General features: G+C 45.3%; 1 protein-coding gene across 1 annotated transcript in view; it reads left to right on the top strand.

Moving 5' to 3' along the window:
- The window catches only part of KCNS3 (potassium voltage-gated channel modifier subfamily S member 3), a 75,221-nt gene that overhangs the window by 1,875 nt on the left and 51,026 nt on the right, over window positions 1–22,320 (top strand). The gene's annotated exons all lie outside the window — the stretch shown is intronic.

The following is a 22,320-nucleotide window of genomic DNA, read 5'->3' as shown; positions in this document are numbered from 1 at the left end:
GCTTTACAACTTTGCTTAGTATGTGAAAGAATCAGTTAGGGGTGTTGCCAGTTTGTCACCAAGCAATTATTTGTGACAAGAGCAGAGAGATCTAGGGAATTGTGTCCGCCAAAGCCCATGCTTGAACTGAATTGTATGTGGGGGAATATTGGCTAATGGTGGAAAATCTGAATTTTGAATATTTTCAAGATTCTGAATTTAAACTACTAGTAAAAACAGGATGTTATGTCCTGATAATACTTCTTTAAAATATGGTGTTAAATTAAATTTTTCATAGCTGAACAAACATAAAGGAGAGCAACGCCACTTGACTTAATTGAAAGTGAAGAACAATTTAAGAAAACTTATTTAATTAAGTAAAATCTACTAAGTATATTGGTAATTTAGGATGTAAAGCAGCTTTCTAAGAGGAGCCAGTGAGTGCATCCTTCCTCTGTTCTTTCTGCCAGAGAAAGTAAGTGCGCGCGTATGTGTATATAATTCATAGCACTAAGCCAAGAACAAAAATGTCAGCAGTCCTTCAACAAGATGTCCTTAAATACAAGCAGAAGAAGGGGAATGAGAAGGGATCAGATTCTGATTTCAGTTACGCTGATGTAAATCCAGAGTCACTCCATTGAAGTCAATATTCTAGATTTGTGAGATCAGAATTTGTCCTAAAATGTCCTTTGCACCAAAAAAAGGTAATAATTTTATTAAGATAATGTTGAAATAAAAAGAAAACGGTACAGAGTTTAGGCATAGAAGTTTCTGGTTATCTGGGAATAAGGTACAGATTATCAAGGGGTGCGAAATTCGATTTAGGAGCTGGTGGAGTAAGGATTACATAATCTGCAGTCTCCCCGATTGGGGGTGAAAGTTTAACGGGTCAAAGTACAGACCTTGAGCTATGGGGGTAAGTTATCCATATAATGGCTATGTTCAGGTGTGGAGTATAATGAGTGGATATGATGATGGGGATGGATCTACCCTACCAAGAAACATTCCCTCTGTGACCACTTCAGGCACATCAAAATTTCCCAAGGGAAGAATAAAACAATCAAAAGCCAGAATGAATAATAAATCAGGCAGTCAAGATTACCCTAAGAATTTAATTACAGTTTCCAAAGAATAATAACAGGTTTCAGAGTAACAGCTGTGTTAGTCTGTATTCGCAAAAAGAAAAGGAGTACTTGTGGCACCTTAGAGACTAACCAATTTATTTGAGCATGAGCTTTCGTGAGCTCAGCTACAGCTCACGAAAGCTCATGCTCAAATAAATTGGTTAGTCTCTAAGGTGCCACAAGTACTCCTTTTCTTTTTGCAAAGAATAATAGTAACAAATAAGTCGGCAAGTTAACATCAACACTGGTGGCTTGATTCAGCCCGGACAGAATGAATGTCACAGAGGCCTAAATCCTCAAGGGTATGTAGACTCTTAACTTCCACTGGTTTCCTAAATACATTTGAGGATCTGGGCCATTGTTCCTGGGTGCAAAAAGTCTGCCTGGAGTTGAGATGCAGCTGCACAAGACATCTCAAACTCCTGTTCCACCAGGGAACTTGCAAGTGGTTGGGGAGGTGGCATTGCCAGGCTTACGGATAGACTGATTCAGCATATTCCCTTGATAGCCTCTGCCACTGATGCTCCCTATGTATGGGAACGTTCTGGCAGAGCCCTTGGGTCAAATCAATGTTGGAAACACAACCTGTCCTGTCTCCTGGAATGAGTGTTGCCCCCTAACCTGTAGCTGCCTGCACTCCATTCCGGTTTTATTTATACTCCTCAGTGCCAACAGAAGTGAATCAAGCTCTACATACCCAGCCATTCTAATGTAAATTAAATACCAGTTAGCAAGGAGATAAGGGCATTTGTGTATTTTTGTTTGTTTTTGCCCTTAAGAATCTGGATGCTGTGTTGGGGCTCTGACCGCTCTAGCTTTAGCGGAGGAACAGCCGGTCTCCATCCATCCTGACTATATATAAACAGGCCACTCCTCCTGTTTACCTTCCTCCTTTGAATCCCTCTCAGATTCTTTTCAGTTGTTTTGCAACATCCCCCTCTCTGTCAAGCCTTGCCATTTGAAGAATGCAATTACCTGCCACTGGGGCATTTACATTTCAAAAGACCTACCCAACTGTAATAAGAAAAGGAGTACTAGTGGCACCTTAGAGACTAACCAATTTATTTGAGCATGAGCTTTCGTGAGCTACAGCTCACTTCATCGGATGCATTCAGTGGAAAATACAGTGAGGAGATTTATATACACACAGAACATGAAACAATGGGTGTTATCATACACACTGTAAGGAGAGTGATCACTTAAGATGAGCTATTACCAGCTGGGGTGGGGGGACCTTTTGTAGTGATAATCAAGGTGGGCCATTTCCAACTGTAAAAGTATTAAATGCAAGACTCAAATCCCCAAAGCAACATTATTCCCTTGCTTTCAAACTTCAGAGTTGTGGCACGTCTGCCAGGGGAAATTCAATAAAATAAAATGGAGGCTCATGAATAAATAAGTTATTCCACTAGCCTACTGTTTGTGGGTATTTTCTAGCTTATTTTTCTCTTTTTTGCTGCTTTTTCTTTCTCTCCTCCCATCTTCCATTTTCATGAACTTCTAATTCTGCTCAAAAAGAAACGGAGTACTTGTGGCATCTTAGAGACGAACACATTTATTTGAGCATAAGCATGCATCCAATGAAGTGAGCTGTAGCTCGCTTCAGCTTATGCTCAAATAAATGTGTTCGTCTCTAAGGTGCCACTAGTACTCCGTTTCTTTTTGCAGATACAGACTAACATGGCTGCTACTCTGAAACCTGTCATTCTGTTCAGTTGCTTCTCCTTTTTTTTTTTTTACCCACTCTTTTTTCCTGATTTCTTCAAAAACAAAACAAAACCATGCTTCTCTCACTTCCTGTTTATAAAATATGTATATCCCCTAGTCTGGTTCTTCTTAAACAACCAAATCCTCAGCTGGTAAAAATGGTCTTAAGGTATATCTACACTACAGCTGCTAGAGCTGTACCGCTGTAGTGTAGACACTTCCTATTTCAACAGAAGGGATTTTCCTGTTTTCTCTGGGAGACTATAGCTATGTTGATGGAATAATTCTTTCGTTGACCTACCTGCACTAAGGGTTAGATTGACCTAATTACATCGTACAGGGTGCAAAACTTTTCACAGCCCTGAGTGATGTAGCTAGACTGATCAAATTTTTAAGTGTAGGCTAGAACCATGGATCTGTTCACTTCAGTGGAGCTTCACCAATTCATGCTAGTTGAGCATCTATTCCCATAGTTTATTTTCCTTTTCTCTCCTCCTGGCTTCTGTGTCCTCTTCCATTATTCTTTGCCATATTCATCATTCTCTCTGCTTTTATCTTTCTGCCCCCTTTGATTTTTTCCTTGTTTCTCCCCCCTGCCTTTAATTTATTCTGTTCTACTTTATTCTATGTAAGTTCTTATACTACCCTAGTCAATGTTATATCTGAGCACTTTCAGAAGTTCACATGACTAATATCTGTCACCTGTGGTTCACTTTCTCTCTCAACCTCTCCCAACCAAGGAAATTCTGTGTGTAGTATAGTGTTTTGGCAGGGATTTTTTTTAAAAAATAGATTTGTACACACTGATCTGCGTTTATGTTAGAGAAGGCAGGTCAAGAAATTGTGGAAGGCCAGTCAAGGAAGTGTGCCTTGCACTCGGAGCTGATGGTGGTGAACTTTGTGATAGTCCTTGGTTCCTGGGGAGTTTCTTCCAGTCTAGACTGCCCCCCAAGAAAGCTCTGTCTCCCACACAGACAAGCTTTAACCTTATGGTAAAGACTTCCATTGTGCCTCAGGAGTGGAGCTATTGACTGTGGTTCTCATTCTGGGGCCTTAGGAGATCTTTTAGATATCTTGGGCTCAGGCCATTGAGTGCCTTGAAGTTAAGGACCAAGACCTTGAACTGGTCTCTATTCTCTGGGAGGCCAGTGTAGAGAGTCAAGGACCAGTTCAACGCTCTTGTGGTAGCCTGTGTTGCTCAGGAGATGTGCTGCAGCATTTAGTAGTAGCTCCTTTTTCTAAGGGCTGATGGCTTCAGCCCATTTGGTTCTTCCTGTTCAGCCCTTCTCTCTGGCTACCCCATGTTATGCTGTCTGCTCCGCCACTGAGCCCTCCTGCCTCTCCCTTACTCCAGTAAGGTGGTGTAGGTTCCGTTTGGCTTTCTCCCATGTTGTCTCTATCCCATTCATCCACATGTATTCTCTTCAGGCCTCCCAGTGTTCCATGGCCTTGCTATGACCTCCCATTCTCCGACTTCTTGTGCTCCCTTGCCCCCACCATTTATTTCTCCTTCTTCCTATTCTCTGAAGTGTTAATGTGAAAGGAGGTGTGGCTCCTGCTGACTTCTGTTCTATCTGCCTTACCCTCTGCCTCGTGGGGGAGGAGCTGGAAGACAGCCTGCAGAAGAATGCCCTTCAGGGACCGAAAATCCAGTATGGTTGGCCTCTTAGGACCTCATGCAGTGGCACATCTGACTCCCCCACTGTAATAGTGGATAACAGGACTTTGCTAATGTGGGAGTGAGAGTACGGCCACCATGTGCAATCACACATCCCAGCTATGGAAATAAGAGTGGTTTTGATTGCAATTGGCATGGAGCAAAACAGCTCCTGGAAGATTTGCATCTGAAAGTGAGAACTCAGGCAATGAGAGCTGCTTGACCTCTGGATCTGGCAGCTTCAATATAAATTGCCATGGAACAGTTGGACATGGTTCCTCTCCGGCATCAGTAACAAGAATTGTTGTTTTTCTCCTGCATCCCATACATATTAATTCCTCTAGAGGAAAACAATCCTTTCCAATCTGCAGGACGGATCTCTAAGCTGCAGGGTGGATTTCTCTTGCATAATTTGTTACCCCACTGGCTCTCATCCCCTTTCCCCTCACTGATGGGTTGGGAAAGTGGCAGCCCATTGCAATGTCACCTTTGTATTTCAGTCCCCCCAAGCTGTGGTTAAAGTAGATTGAAGCAGGAAGGGGTGCTCTCGCTACACCAGCCATTAGGCAGGAGCATCATGGGAGCACTGCTTATCTTAGCCAGGGCTGGAGGGCAGCTCCCTTCTGATTTTTACCAGAGGAGGTACTGTAAGCTTCAATTGACTTTAGCACTTGTGTAACAGGGAAAGGGGACACTGAGGCACTATTACGTGTAACTCTTGTAAACTCCCCTTCTCCCTGTAACTCAGTGCAACTCTTTGCTAAAACACTTTTCAGAACGCGCTACACAGAGTTAAACGTCGGGACTGTTGTATATAAAATCCTGAAAAGTGGGCGTTGGTAGTTCCCAGTCAGGTTCAAAGAGGGTTCCGTACAGTTTCTTAGGCCGTTTCTGTACAGTATGGCGCTGCAGCGGCGCAGCGGTATTGATGCAGCACCTGTGGTAAAGCTGCTCTGTGCTCATTGTAGAGAGCTCTCCCATTCGTATAATAAAACCACCTCCGTGGGTGGCAAAAGCTATGTCGGTGGGAGAGGCTTTCTTGCAGACATAGTGCTGTGCGCACAGGCCCTTATGTTGGTGTAACTTACATCGCTCAGGGGTGTGAATATTCCACCCTCATGAGCAACGTAAGTTTTGCTGACATAAGTGACAGGGTAGACATAACCTTAGGGACGGTCTACACTTAAAACGCTGCTGTAATGCTGCTGCAGTGCTTCAGTGAAGACTATGCTGAGGGGAGAGCTTCTCCCGTCAGCGTGGTTAATTCATCTCCATGAGCGGTGGGAATGCTGTCTACACTGGGGGGTGCGCTGATATAAGTACGTCATTCAGGGGGTTTGAAAAATCTCACCCCTGTGCGATGTAGTTATCCTGACGTAAGTTTATAGTGTAGACCTGGCCTTAGTAAAAAACACATTTAATGCACACAGCAAACATAAATAGTAGAAAATATATTCTAAATAGTATTTGGAATACTATGAATAACTTTTCAATGTAGGCTGTTAAGCAATACATCTACTGGTATCCCTTATATAGATTTACATGTATTCAAATGTACGGTTCCAACATAACATGCTATACTTCAGCACGCACAGCTAAACACACTCCCTCTGATCTCCCCTCAGAGCTGATTTCTTACTCTTTATGGTGTGGTGATATGCAGTGTGTGCCACCGAGACTCTTCAGAGCTTGAGAAGAATTGCAGCGACTGAGTCCCTTCAAACGCTGCTGCAGAACAAGCTGTCAGCAAATACACAGTCTGGGGATCTTTACAGTTAGCACCATTCCAGCTCTTGGGTTAATAGCTTAATGGTCCACAGTTGCTGGTGAAGCAGAAGTCTACAGCCTGTATCCAAAGTGGTTCAGGTATTGGGATCAGCATATAAAATATTAATTCTCTGCTTCATGCTTCTATACTATCCCCTCTCCTCCCAGTGATGAGAGCTGGTGCTACCATTCAGATTTCAGTGCAGAAATCTAATGATGTCTGAGGAGAGCATGTTGCATAAAGCAATGGGACATTTGTCATTGGAGCAGGATTGGGCCCATAATTTGTCAAGTGCTTTGGGATGAAATGCATTCTATTAATGTACTATATGCTTACTACCAACGAGAACACAGGTATTTAAAAAAGAAAACATGGGAACTGTCCTCAACGGTATTTTCCTTTTAATATGGGGATTTTATTGTATCTTTAAAAAAACATAATTGTTTTTCAGTTGTTAAAATAACTATAAACTACCAAATTGGCTAATTATTCTGAAGCTGCTCTTTAATTTGGTTAAATGTTCTTTATTACAACTTTAAAGAAAATCAGATTAGGGTTTGACTTTGAAAAGGGCAAATCTAATTATTGCAACATCTCTTTCAGTAAGGTTTCAGTAGCTTAGTTCTAACAGAGTGGCATGTATTGAATAAGGGTTTCAGCATTGTATTGTAGCAGCAAGATTGTTTTTTGTGTGTGGATAGCCTACTCATAAGAAGCTGCTTTATAGAATCCTCTCAAGCTAAAATGCTCTGTACTTCACATATTAATACATGATAAAGCTCACCTAGTATTTGCAATGGAAAACATGGTGTTTACCCTGATGGGTTATGCAAAGATGGGCACTCGCCCATTCAAGTCGGTGAGAGTTGAGGATGCACAAAGAATGTATGGTTGGGTCCCATATGATATTTTACTACAGCCCCATTTGCAAGGCATAATTAAAGGCATGTCAATATTTCCATTATAAGCCGTTATTTTCAGGGGGTTGTAACTTGCTCTTAATGTCTGCAGGGCAGGCCAGGAGCAAATATTTTTTCCTACAGATTAATAAAAATGTTGTTTGATACAGAGGTGCCAAACCAAGAAGTGATTAACTCTTTCAGATACTTGGGGTATTCAATAGCTCAAACCAGAAATGCTGCAGCTCTGACTTTTGTTCTTGAAGTTAACAAATACATCTAAAGTGCCCAAACCTGCAAACACTTAGTATTAGGCAGAGTGCTCACCTGTCATTTCATTGAGCCAACCTCCTCTAAGGGCTGTTAAGTAGTTGAGGTTAGAATGAAGGTCCTGCCTCCTTACTGTCCCTCTCACCATGGGGGGTGGGCTGTTCAAAGGCCAAGATCCTACATGACACTAAGGCACATATTTAACTTTAAGCATGGAGTGCTTCCATTGACTGTAAAGGGACTGCATATGAGCTTAGAATTAAGCATGTGCTTAAGAGCCTCATCCAGTTCCTATTAAAGTCAATGGACAGACATCAAGGACCTGTTCTAAGTCCCAGTGAAGTCATTGGGGTCTCGTCCATTGATTTCAGTAGAAGTTGGATTGAACACTTGTTGACTTCTTCAATAGGAGCTGAATCTAGTCTAGTGGTTCTCAAACAGCGTGTTGTGACCATCAGCAAACGGGGATGCGGCAATCCCTAGTGTGTGGAAGATGCTATTTTGCTCTGCACAGCGAGACCTTGCATGTACAGTGTGTGCAATGTCATGATGCATGGGGGACACAATTTTGTAGAGCAAAATGGCATCCTCTGTGGGACATGACCTTCCATTTAATGTGCGTATGAGGTGGTCACATTGTGCAAAGGATGCCATTTTGCTCTTCAAAATGGCGTACTTCACGCTGTCTGGTGTCCTTGGAGGAAATAATTCATTAAAATGGGGTCATGCCAGCAAAAAGTTTTGAGAACTGCTGATCTTTTCCTAAGAGCTTTACAGAATCAGAGCCCAAGGGATCAGTTACTGGCTCCCACAAGCGCAAGGACTGCAATTGTGGCAGGCTCTCATACAGTTTATGCAAGCCAGCTCTCTGTATCCTGCCCCCCGCGTATGGATTAAGGACAATCTAGCCCTTAGCATGGTGAATATTGTAATGAACCATTAGATCTTGGATGTTTTAATTCACTCCACATTGCAAGTTGGCAGAGTGCTCTAAGCCTGTCAGCATTTTCTCCTCCCAAGGTTTTATTTAAATATATTTGGCCATATTCTCATTTGAATGTAGCAAAAACAAACAAAAACCAACCAGAGAACTACTTTCAGTTGGTTTTATCCTCTCCCCCTTCCCTCCCCACCCAACGTGTCTTAGTGGGAAAAAGAAAAATACACTTTAATTTTTGCAGCTAAATAGTATTTTGTTGAACTGGGATTTATTGGTATGTTTTGTTTTAAACAGCTGTTTATAAATGGAAACCATCTAGGTAGAAAACAAATAAACAAAAAAACCCCAAACAAATTCGTCTTAAAATTTTCTGTACAATTGCAGAGGGTGTGCTTAATTAAAAGCTTATTCTGGTTCTAGAGTGTTCCCCATTTTGAAGTATAGGGAATCTCTCTAAAGTCAAACTGAACTGATTAAGGCCCTGACCCTGCACACTCATGCATGTTTAACTTTACACATTGGGGATGGTCCATTTTAGTTGGGACCAAAGTGTGCTCACTGTATTCCACAAAATTGCAATAACTGGAAGAATGTAGAGAAGATTTTTCTCCATTTTCTTGTTCTGTTTGTTCCATTCTGCATTTGACAGCACTGTCTCTCCTTTATAGTCAGGGTCTCTCATCTTGCATCAGAATCTGCTAGCATGGACACCTCTCACTTGTGAAGCCCCCTTGAAGCCAGTGGGGTCCATGTGCAAGGCTATATGGACTAGACTGAAGGATTGTGGCAAAACCTAATGCATGTGCTTAGCTTTAAGCACATGGTAGTCTTAATGATGTCAGACTATTCATGTTTCAAGTTAAGCATGGGCATAGGTGGAAATCCTGGCCCTACTGAAGTCAATGATAAAACTCCCACTGGCTTCAGTGGGGCCAGGTTTTCACACTAAGGTTATGTCTACATTGGTCTGCAGTTTGGACTATGGGGGTGTGAATAGCAGTGCACACCAAAGTGCTCTGCTGTAACTCTTCCCCCTCTCTTCCTCCCCCAGCTGCATTGTCTCCCTGCCCCCTCGTTCCCCCCGCGGTGTGGATGTTGTGGGCGCAAATTAAAAGTTCCTACTTCACATTAATTGGACCTGTTTGAAGAAAACATGATAATGGCAGCTGGGAACCTAACTTCCCCCTAAGCCACGCAGCTGTCAAGCAGTCTATCAAGTGCCATGCACTTCAGGTGCCCCTCCTCCCACTGCCATGCTGCTTCTGCCCTCTGCCTTGGAGCCCCTGGCCAGCTGCTCCTGGGAGCCTCCTGCTTGCTGTGTGTGGGGGTGGGTGGGGTTATGCATCTTTAGGAAAACGTGGTTGTAAAACCAAAAAAAAAAAAAGAGAGAGACTCTGGTTGTAGTACCAGCTCCTTTGAACTCATTTTTGAATCTGTATAAGTGTCACTCTGTGTCCCCTTTTAGGCCCCAGTCTTTCTCCCATTAAAGTCAAAGGCAAACTTCACATTGACTTCAAAGAGAGCAGTGTTGAGCCCCAAATTTTTAGTTTGTTATTTCTGTACATGTATATTTTATACCTGTCGACATGACCAGAATACTACTTGTTTGTATATAACCTTTCCCTAGAATAGATAGAAAAGCACCATTACAATGTGTTGTGCCAATGTGCAGCATTTTCCTGCATATTAAAATGCATTAATAGCTACTTAATTCTACACGCAAAGATGATACATGATGATGCTAACGGAGCTGGTGAGATGTATTGCATCAATGTTCAGTAGTAGTATTTAATAAACTACTTATTTTCAGGCAATTCCTTCTCTTCATTAGTTCTGATTAGAGCTGGGATAATGCCTCAAAAATGTCTGTGAATATTCACCCAAATAGAACATTCGGTTGCTGTGTCTGTGTTCAGGTCCTTTCTGTGTTCTTGCAAATGCTTTTTCTGACTGAATGATTGTGGAAACAGTGAAGTTTAAATGAACAGCAGGAATATTCAAGGAAACCCTTTTCTGCTTAGTGGAGTGACCAGACAGCTAATGCCTTCCTGAAAAGCTGGGGTGGACGTTGGAGGACGGTGGCCTCATAAATAGTAATGGTGAATTGGTGCTCCACGAAGCTCTCAGATCCAAAAAGACTGAGGGTTCTAAGTAGAGGTGGAGATGGGTTTCACTTCACTTCTGAACCTCGGAAGTGAAACATGGATTTTTATGGATCTAAACAGACTTGAAAATTTTTGTTTTTCAGGTGAAAACAAAAGTGTGGTTCAGGCCTGTCCCACTTTAGTTAGTCAAAAAATCCTTAAAGCAGAGTGTTTTACATTTTTACCAGGGCCCTGTCTACTCTGGCAAGTTTGTGCACAGTAAAGCTTTGAGCACTGTAACTCCTGAGGTGCACACACTGCCAAGCCACTTAGTGTGCAGAAACTGCACAGATGCAGCGCTCTGAAAAAAACCACCCCATGAGAGGCGTACAGTTTCCTGTGCCGGGGCTACAGCGCTGCGGTCCAGTGTAGACACCGTGGTGATTACAGCGCGGCGATTGGCTTCCGGGAGGTGTTCCACAATACCTGTTCTCGCCTCTCTGGCCATCAGTTTGAACTCTTCTGCCCTGCCCTCAGGTGACCAACTGTCAGCCCCACCCCGTACAGTCCTTTTGCAAATTTGAAAGTCCCCTTTCTGTTTGCTCAGTGACGCATGCAGTGGTCTCAGCGCATCTGTCCAGGTGGCCGTGCTTGCTCCATGCAACAGGCGATCCCCCGCTTGGAGCAGTGCCGAGCTGCTGGACCTCCTCGGCATTTGGGGAGAGGAGGCAGTGGAGTCACCGCTGCGCTCCAGCCATCGGAATTATTGTACCTGCGGACAGATTTCTAGATGCATGATAGAAAGGGGCCATGACCGGGACACATTGCAGTGCAGGGTCAAAGTGAAGTAGCTGCAAAACGCCTACCACTCCAGTGCTACGCCCACAAGCTGCTGGCTCTACAAAGAGCTGGATGCGATACTCTGGCGACCCCACCTCCACTGTGAAGGACTTTGTGGATACTTTGTTGGCTTGCATGCCAGTCGAGAGTGGACTGAGTCAGGAGAAGGCAATCATGGACGAAGAGGGGTAGGGGGACCCAGAGGCAGAGGATGACTTGGAGGCCAGAGATACATGCAGTCAGGAGCTCTTTTCTATCCCGGAGGAGCCTAGCCAGTCACAGCAGTCAGATCTTGGCAAACCGCAAACAGGAGAGGAGGCCCCTGGTGAGTGGATCTGATTTCGGGAATTGTTGAAGCGAGTTGTTGGGGGCTGGAGGGTTGCTGAAAGCAGGCTTGTCTCCCACCTCATACCTAGCCTGAGCGGCCGAACAGGCTGTTGATCCACTTCCTCATTTCACAGGAATCTTCCCTCAGTGATCTCCAGGAAACTCTCATGGAGATACTGGGCAATCTGCTGCCGCAGGTTCCTTGGCAGAGCTGCTTTGTTTCTTGCCCCATTAACGGTAACTTTCCTGCGCCACTTTGCCCTGACGAGTGAGGGGACCATTGCTGCACACAGGCTAGCCACATAGGCGCTAGGGCAGAAGCCGCAGGCTTGGAGAAGACCCTTCCTTGATTCCCTGCTCACCCTCAGCAGTGAGATTTCTTCCATAGTGATCACCTCCTGTGGAAGGTATGGGGACAGGAATGATTATCAGGCCCACCCTACAGGGCTGGCTCTCCCCAAGAGCCACATGCCCAGTGTACAGCAGGGTCTGGGAACAGTGATTTACCCTGGCCCTATGGCTACTCACTATTTTGGGGGTCTTGTGGCTCATGTGTGCTTGCCTGGGGTCAGCCAGTTAGTGACAGGTGTGTGAGTACTGGCTGTGTTTTAAAGCACTGAATCAGAGTTGTGTGTGTTGTAAAGAATACTGCTTCTGTAAAATGTTGCATTTAAACTTCACAAAGATGACCTTGGGAGCACAGCCTCCCTCTTTATCAGCGGCAGAATTAGAAAGCGTCCAAGAAGAACTAAGGAGGACTTTCTGCGTGAGGTTATGATGTACTCCGCCACCGAGGAAAAAAGAATAGTGAGACAAGACAGCGAGAAGAGGGACCGAAAGGAGAATGTGGCACACCAGAAAGAAGCCACAGAGTGGCTCTTAACAGTTATGGAGCGTCAAGTGGACATGCTCCCGGGGATACTAGTTGTTCGAACCGAGCAGCCCCGCACCTACCCTCTCCTACAGCCACTGTCACAAAACTCTTCCCCATGTGCTCCCCCTACACCGCCAATACCCTCTTATCAACCTCCTGGCTCCACCCTCTACCTGCAGCATTCAACTCCTCCCTCCTCACAGTCCAGCAGTGTTGTCTCCCACCACCCTCTGCGCTCAACCCCATCCCTCTGCGGTTTGGCCCTGCTGAAGTACAGCACCCACTGTATTGTACTCCAAAGGAGAAGGTTGGGTATGATCCCTGGACATACACAAATCTGTAGCCGTCACGGGACCCCACCTCCTCTTAAGACCTTCTCTTCCCCCATCCCGCTCCCGGCTGATGATTTTTTTTCATTTGACTTTCTCCTCTGGTAGTTGCCTTTCAATAAAAGATTTGTTTGTTTGAAAGCAGTCTTTATTCTATTAAGTGAAAGCAAAAAGAGCACTGAAAAGCAACATACAGTTATGTCAAGGTCCCTTCTTGCATCATGTGCACCTAGCATTACAAGCTCTGCAATCCTGAGCATAGCAACAAATATTAGTGGCTTTCAGCTTCAAAGTGCTGCCTCATGGCCCTCTAATAGCCCTGGTCTCTAACTGTTCAAACTCAGTCTCCAGGCACTGAGCCTCTGGTCCAGCCCTCAGTGAAGCTTTCACCCTTCCTTCACAAATATTATGACGCGTACTGCACGCGGCTATAAGCATAGGAATATTGTCATCGGCCATGTCCAGCTTCCCATACAGGCATTGCCAGCGGGCTTTTAAACGGCCAAATGCATGCTCCACAGTCATTCTGCACTTGCTCAGCCTGTTGTTGAACTGCTCCTTGCTTTCAAGTTGCCCCATGTCTGGCTTCATGAGCCATGGCATTAAGGGGTAGGCGGTCTCCCAGGATCACACTGGGCATTTCAGCTTCCCCTATGGTGATCTTCTGGTCAGGGAAGAAAGTCCCTGCCTGCAGCTTCTTGAACAGGCCAGTGTTCCGAAAGATGCGTGTGTCATGCACCTTTCCGGACCAGCCTGCGTTAATGTCTGTGAAACACCCACAGGGATCCACAAGTGCCTAGAGAATCATTGAGAAATACCCAGTGTGATTGATGTACTAGGTGGTCTGGTGCCAGAATTGGAATATGTGTGTCATCTATTGCCCCTCCACAGTTAGGGAAGCCCATTTGTGCAAAGCCATCCGCAGTGTCACGCACGTTGCCCAGATTCCATCAACACGACTCCAGTGGTTGACTTTCCCACTCCGCACCAGTTAGCGACTGATTGGTAGCAATATGGAGTAGCCAGCTTCCACAGTGCAATCACCATGTGCCTGTCCAGCGACACAGTAGCTCTCATTCTCGTGTCCTTGCGCTGCAGGGCTGGGGCGAGCTCATCACACAGTCCCATGAATGTGGCTTTCCTCATGCGAAAGTTCTGCAGCTACTGCTCGTCATCCCAGACATGCATCACCATGTGATCCCACCACTCAGTGCTTGTTTCCCGAGCCCCAAAGTGGTGTTCCACTGTGGCCAGCACCTCCATGAATGCCACAAGCAATCTCGTGTCGTAACTAGTATGCGTGGCGAGATCAGTGTTTTACTTCTCTTGCCTTTGTAGTTTAAGGAATAACTCCACTGCCACTCGGGACATGTTGGTCAGTGCGAGCAGCATATTGGTCAACAGCTCGGGATCCGTTCCTGCAGCCAGAAAGAAGCAGTACAGGGCGTGCAGTACACAAACCGTTGAAAGATGGCACCAAATGTGGACAGAAGCACAGGGATTGCGGGGATGCGAAGCAATGCATCACGGGACATTGGGATAGGACCCAGGGTGCCCCGCGACCCCTTCCGCCTTCCCACAAGTCTTAGCGGCAAAAAAAAGAAAGAGGTGCTCTGTGGGATAGCTGCCCAGAGTGCACCGCTCTGAATAGCGCCACAAGTGTGAACACGCTATTGCTCAGGCAGCTGTCAGTATGAACACGCAACAGCGATTTTCCTTCAGCGCTCCCTAAGCGGCGCTCTAACTGACGGCACTGTAACTTTGCAAGTGCAGACGTGTCCTAGGTTTCACAGAAACAATTTACAGTAACAACTGTAAACTGTAGTATTTTTGCTGTTCAAGAGAGTCTATAAACATCTTGGAGATTTAGGACTTGGCTAAGAAACCAAAACCACACTATTACTTTCAGCAGTAAACATCTTTCAAAACATCAAAAAATCCCATATAACTTCAGGTGCTCAATCTGCAAAGTGCAATTAGATATATAGCAAAGGAAGTGAGTTGTTAAGCAGAATTTGAAGAAGTCTGATTTCTGCCATACATCCTCAGTGATTCCATCCCATTTTCACGGTGCTCTTTAAATATGTTCTCTTTCTACACGCGTGCACATGCACACGCATGCATGAGTCTGAGGGATTTTCATGAATGAAGCACAAACAGTCGGGGCAATATGGCATGGCAAGAAAAGTAATCTCTCAAACAATCAGGTCCCAAACCATCTCAGACATTACAGGCTAAAAACAACCAATCCTTTGCACTCCACCTGTAAACTTACAGGTAGCCAGTTCAGATTCCAGAACACTGTTTAATCATGTGCTTTCTGTGGCTGCATCTGTGCTTGGAATGTGGTACCCGCTTTCCAGTGTTAGCAACAGTGTAAGTGCTAAGTGTAGACAGGGTTTAGCCATCTTCAGCGTGTCAGAACAGGTTTCTAACCTGTCAGAGCTAGTTTTCGTGACGTGGTGTTGCTGAAAACACAAGTTTGGGGGTTGTATGTTCGGAGGCTTCACTTCACAGAACAGGAAAAGTCCCTCCCTATGAGGTACCTAGATGACTTTTTAATTCTAGTCGTGTTTTCACAAGGAAGGTATTGTGGAACTGATGAAATTTAGAGAAGAAGAAAAGAAATGGTTAGAGGGCGGGGAGAAATTTAGGATTTAAAATGAGAAATCAGTTATGTGTAACTTGTAGTTAGTTGCCTCAGAGGGTGGGTGGGGGAACAGTTTACAGCCGCGAAAGATGTACATTTCAAGGAGAGAAAGGAACAATTAGCAGGATTAGAGTTATAACTAGGAGTAATGGGATGAAAATACAAAAGGGAAAATTTTGCACTGAATATCAGGAAAATCTTCCTGGTATGATATGAATTTATTCTCCACCTTCTCTTGGACCAAATGCAAGATTTCTGTGGGTGTGGGGTGTGTGTTTGTGGTTTTTTTTTTTTAAATTATTAATTAGAGATCATCGACTCTAAGGATGGAAAAGATTTAACAGCTCATCTGCTGTGCAATTCATTATGTGCAGAGGATAGAACTAGGCCTATGCACCATTTAAATCCTTTTTTGAGAGTTCAAGTAGGTCTTAAATAAGGTTGCCAGGTGTCCAGTTTTCGACTGGAACGCCTGGATGAAAAGGGATCCTGGTGGCTCCACTCAGCACTGCTGACCCGGCTGATAAAAGTCCGGGTTGGTGGTGCAGCAGGGCTAAGGCAGGCTCCCTGGCTCCACGCTGCTTCCGGAAGTGGCCAGCATGTCCATGCGGCCCCTAGGCAGAGGGGCAATCAGGTAAGCTCCATTTGATGCCCCTGGGAACCATGGCCAAGGAGAGCTGTGGGGGTGACGCTTGCGGGCATGGGCTTTGGGAGCCTGCCCTGAGCCTTGCTGCACTGCTGACTGGGAGCTGTCTGAGGTAAGCGCTGTCCGGCTGGAGCCCACATCCTGATCCCCCTCCTGCACCCCTGCCTCAGGTTGGAACCCCCTCTCACACCCTAACTCCCTCCCAGAATCCTCACCGTAACTCCTCCCAGAGCCCACACCCCTACCCCAGCCCTGCACCCCCTCCCATACCCTAACTCCCTCCCAGAGCCTGCACCCCCTCCTGTTCCCCAACACTCTGCTCCAGCTCTGAGCCTGCTCCCACACTCCAAACCCCTCAGCCCCAGCCCGGAGCCCTCTCCTGTCCCCCAAACTCCTTAGCCCCACCCAGGGGGCCTGCACCCCAACTTCTTGCCCCAGCCTGGAACCTCCTTCTGTATTCTGAACCCCTCATTTCTGGCCCCAACCCTGAGCCTGCACCCCCAGCCAGAGTCCTCACCCTCTCCCGCATCCAACCCCCTGCCCCAGCCCAGTGAAAGTGAGTGCGTGGTGGGTGGGGCCTCTGGGAAGGGGCGTGGCAGGGGCAAGGCCTCCGAGAAGGGGCGTGGCAAAGGTGTTTGGTTTTGTGCGATGAGAAAGTTGGCAACCCTAGTGTTAAATGTTACATAGGCCAATGCATAAGGGTAAATTTCACCCTTTAGATCGTATCCCTTTCCTTTACATTAGGCCTGGGTGCTGGTAAGGGGCAGAGTAATTTGTGGAGTCTCACCTTATTAGAAAATTCTGCCATCTGTCACTCCAAATACTAATGTCTAAAAATCCATTGCACTCTGGAGTGTGTGAATAATATTCAAAGCTTGCACTGTTGCTAAATATTTGGTTTTGTTTAGGATGAGACATCAAAAAAGTTATATAAACCTTCATAGGATTGATCACAACACAGTTTGTCAGTTTTGGGGGTGTAAAAGCAGTGTTGTTTATAATAAGACCCTGGATCTATGTGGGTGGAACCCTCTGCTTGTGTCGGGGATTCATTCACATCATTGTTTTGACCAGTTGATTTATCTGGGCTCCTTGCAGGTTCAGGGGTCCATCTGCATGGATTCAATTGCAGGGTGGGCTGAAAGGCCCAGTCCTGAAACCCCTTGCACTAGTATTCCATTCACTTTATGTCCAGTTTCTTTGTGGAAATAGTGTGGACAGAGCACTGGATTTAGAGTCAGGAGACTTGAGTTCCATTTCCCACATCTATAACTGACCTGCCGTGTGACCTTGGACAAGTCACTTAACCTCTCTGTGCCTTTGGTCTGTTTGTCTCATTTATTTAAATGATTAACTCTTTGTGGCTTACTTGCCTCTGACTGTGTGAATGTATACTGCCTTGCACAATGGGGCCCGCCTCTCATTTGAGGCCTCTAGACCAGGGGTTCTCAACTTTTTTTTTTCTGAGCCTCTCCCCCCAACATACAATAAAAACTCCAAAGCCCAGCTGTGCCACAACTGTTTTTCTGCATTTAAAAGCCAGGGCTGGCATTAGGGGGTAGCAAGCAGGGCAATTACTCAGAGCCCTACACCAGAGGGGGCACCCTAAAACTAAATTGCTCAGGCTTTGCCTTCAGCCCTGTGTAGTGGGGTTCAGGGCCCCGGGCTGCAGTCCCTTGCAGGGGGGCTTTGATTTTCTGCCCTGGGCCTCAGAGAGTCTAATGCTGGCCGTGCTTCACGACCCCCCTGAAACTTCCTAGCAGCCCCCCAGGTCCCTGGTTGGGACCCATGGCTCTAGATATTACTATAATATAAATATTGATGATAATATTGGATGTTAATTGGACTGCTCATGTGAATAAGAATTTCCTGAACAGATGCTGCAGGACTGAGCCCAATATGAAATTCAGCACATCTCAAAAAAGATATACTGGCATTAGAAAAAGTTCAGAAAAGGACAACTAAAATGATTAGGGGTTTGGAACGGGTCCCATATGAGGAGAGATTAAAGAGGCTAGGACTTTTCAGCTTGGAAAAGAGGAGACTAAGGGGGGATATGATAGAGGTATATAAAATCATGAGTGGTGTGGAGAAAGTGAATAAGGAAAACTTATTTGCTTGTTCCCATAATATAAGAACTAGGGGCCACCAAATGACATTAATGGGCAGCAGGTTTAAAACAAATAAAAGGAAGTTCTTTTTCACACAGCGCACAGTCGACGTGTGGAACTCCTTGCCTGAGGAGGTTGTGAAGGCTAGGACTATAACAGGGTTTAAAAGAGAACTGGATAAATTCATGGAGCTTAAGTCCCTTAATGGCTGTTAGCCAGGATGAGTACGGAATGGTGTCCCTAGCCTCTGTTTATCAGAGGGTGGAGATGGATGGCAGGAGAGAGATCACTAGATCATTACCTGTTAGGTTCACTCCCTCTGGGGCACCTGACATTGGCCACTGTGGGTAGACAGGATCCTGGGCTGGATGGACCTTTGGTCTGACCCAGTATAGCCATTTTTATGTTGCATCCATCTCATTCCAACGTACTGTGGAAATTTTCCTCCTTACAGAGTTCTTTCAGCTAAAATGTACAATATTCACATCAAATAGCGTATCTTGTTTTTAAATTGTGCTCCTGATAGTAGCTGAGCATCATTAAAACTACCCGACAAATAAGATTATTGTCTCTCTGCAGAGAGACATTTTTTCTTTATCATTGAACTGTGCTGATGTTGACCTGGACATAACAATGCACTCGGGTTCTCCTCATCTTCCTAAATCGCTCCGTGAAGTTCAGTAATTGGGGCAAAGTAGCTCAAGGAAACTCTTGACATGATCCACTGCCTCAGGCAACTGAAAGGTGTCATCCTTGCAGCACTGTAATTGTTGTTAAATTGGCAAGGATCACGGATGGGCTTTGAAGCAAACATTATTTTAACCTGTCTATTCCACTTAGTACAGGTTGATAGTGATCTATCTGAACACTGAACCTTTGAGTCACTGTATGTATTCTGAACAAAATACAAATGATGAAGCCATCAGAAATTGCATCAGGTGTGTGTCTCGTTAATTAGCATACTGCATGTTATCTCCAGGGTGTCTTGTCGTGTTAGGAAGACTGTTAACGGTACTTTTTTTTCTTTTTCTTTTTTTTTTTTTGATCCTTACGTAAATGACATTCAGATAACTAGGTAGTATTGTATCACACTCCTGGGTGTTTAAAGTTCATGAGAAAGCAATTAAAATAATGGACTACAATCACAATGTACCCCCTGTAATACTGCCTCTAGAGCTGATAGCATTCTGGAAAGTCAGCATGCCCTTCACCCACATCTAGCCATATACCCTGTAACTGCCAACCAACTCAAAACAAAAACTAGTAGATAGATGCAAATATGCAATCTGCATGAGTAGATACTTATTTAAATAATTTGCATAAATTCTGCAGTCCTTATATGTGTAAAACCTCCCGCTGACTTCAGTATGTGTTTTGCCTGAATAAGGAACACAGAATATAATTAAAAATGAAATACAGAGATTTGATCCCAAAGTTTATTTACTAAAAGGTCTCCTTGGAGGTTGGATTTAATCCATTTCATGAGAAATGTAGTGGAGTAGTTTTGTTTGCTCATCACAGCAATGCAATGTACTGGATAAAGAATACCATTGCCAGTGGAATGCATAAAATATTTTTATGGCTGAGCAGATCATTTAGTTGATGGATTGACCTTCTTTTTCTGCTTACAAGATGTCTATAAACAAAGAGCAATTTCTTCACATGTTCTTACGACTCACATTTGACTTCTTTTAAAACAAATTGCCCCCTATCCATTTCTTGTGGACATTTTATTATGAATAATCAATATTTGATATACAAAAACTGAGCTATGTTGGTAATTGTGATTGGTCACATCAGTTACATGTATTATTTTTGTTCCCTGATAGGATGAACATATGAGGATTTAAGTGAGATGTAATTGATGCATTGGCCTTCTGCTAGCCTGAAGCATAAGGGAAAATTTCACCTTCGTCATATTTGTCTTACAGTATGTCTACGCTGCAATCTGAGGTGTGATTTCAGCTCAGGTGGACATACCTTTGCTAGCATGGCTAAAGCCAGGTCTATGCTACAAAGTTAGGTCAACGTAAATTGCCTTATGTCAACCTACCTGTGCATGTGTCCGCACTCAACTTTGTCTCCGGCCGATGTAAGCGCACAGTTACAGCGACACGGTAAAACCACCTTGCCAAATGGCGTGGAGCTTTGTGTGACCTGTGTTGACCCCAACAGACCACCAGCAGCTGTTCTACAATGCCCTATGACAGTGACCACTCTGCTTACAGTTGTAAACTCCACTGCCCAGAGGTCACAGAGACCATAAGTCTCCTTTCAAGAAGAGGCATTTCAGAAACACCTGGGAAGTTTTAATGGGGATGGGGGAGCAAACCTAGTAGCTCTCACTTGTGTGTGCTACCCAAACGACCATGCCAGCTCCAGTCACTAGACACAATGTTTTCTGGAGTTGAGAGGAGGTAAGACTAGAAATGTAGATGCAGCAGTGCGGGCTTCAGCAACATGAGGTGGTATCTAGAGCCCCAGGCATACCTGTAAAGCCTGTGCTGAGGCCTGCACTGCCATATCTATGCTGCTATTTTTAGCTATGCTTCGGGTTTCCAGGTATCCGGTTTTTAACTGGAACGCCCAGTCCAAAAGGGACCCTGGCGGCTCTGGTCAGCACCGCCCACTGGGCTGTTAAAAGTCTGGTTGGTGCAGCAGGGTCCTGGGGCTAAGGCAGGCTCCCTGCCTAACCTAGCTCCATGTGGCTCCCAGAAGCAGCCGCCAGGTCCTTGCGGCCCCTAGGCACATGGGCAGCCAGGGAGGCTCCACGTGCTGCCCCCGTCCCGAGTGGCAGCTCGGCAGCTCCCATTGGCCGGAAACCGCGACCAATGGGACTGCAAGGGTGAAGGCTTGGGAGGTTGCCCCAGTCTGCGCATGCCAAGGCTCCTTGTGGCTCCCGGAAACAGCGACATGTCCCCCTCTGGCTTCTACATGTAGGGGCAGCCAGGAGGTTCCACACACTGTCCCCACCCTGAGTGCCACCTCTGCAGCTCCCATAGGCTGGGAACCGCAGCCAATGGGAGCTGCAGGGGTGGTGCCTGTGGACAGGGCAGCACGCAGAATTGCTTGGCCGTGCTTCCGCATAGGAGCTGGATGAGGGACATGCCGCTGCTTCCGGGAGCTGTTTGTGGTAAGCGCTGCCTGGAGCTTGCACCCCCGACCCCCTCCCATGCCCCAACCCTCTTCCCCAGCCCTGCTCCTGCTCCTGCCCTCTAAACCTCTTGATCCCAGTCCTGAGTACCCTCCTGCACCCCAACCCCTCATCTCCAGCTGGAGCCCTCACCCACTCCCGCACCCCAACCCCCAATTTTTTGAGCATTCATGGTCCGTCATACAATTTCCATACCCAGATGTGGCCCTTGGGCCAAAAAGTTTGCCCACCCGTGCATTAGAAAGTTGGCAACCTTAGCCATGCTAGTGCAGTTAAAGCTAGCGCAGGTATATCTACCCATGCTGCAATTATACTTCAGATTGTATTATAACCATATCCTTGGTAAAACAGTCAAACATTGCTTATTCTCTTTTATTTCCCCAGATCCAAACACCCCCAAATATGGGGGAAGTTTTAATCATGCTGTGAACTTTGTGGTGAAGGTCAAGTTTTTAAAAGTAATCTAGGTGTCTAAAGGTGCAGATAGGTGCCTTACGGTAATCTTACCAACTGCCTACCTTCATTTTTAGGTGCCTAATATCTTTAGAAATCTGGCCCATTTAAGTGCTTTTGGGTGTCAAGCTTGAGACACTGTGTAGGGTGGGTGTTCACCATATTTTGAAAATCAGGACCCTCTAAGACTTTTCATACTGGAAACCCAAAAACTGCAACTCTCCTAATCACTTTTGAAAATCTTGTCCTTGGGCTTATTTATACATATTTTAGTTAACTTACAAGGTTAGGATCCGATCCTGCTACCATTGAAGTCGGAGGGATATTGCTCTTGACTTCCATGGTAGCAGGATCTGTCCCTTTGTTAGTTGTTCTTGTTCAATTCAGTAGAAAAGTCCTTGAAATTTGAAGATCTCTTCTCAACTCTGGAGAGATGTCTGAGGAGCCTACACGTATGCACAAGGATGTATATAGCTGCAGACTAATTGGCCACAAGATAAAATACTAA

The sequence above is a fragment of the Lepidochelys kempii genome, chromosome 3, assembly GCF_965140265.1.
Source record: "Lepidochelys kempii isolate rLepKem1 chromosome 3, rLepKem1.hap2, whole genome shotgun sequence".
Lineage (NCBI taxonomy): Eukaryota > Metazoa > Chordata > Testudines > Cheloniidae > Lepidochelys > Lepidochelys kempii.
The sequence above is the reverse complement of the archived record's forward strand: the minus strand, read 5'-3'. Positions and strand labels throughout refer to the sequence as shown.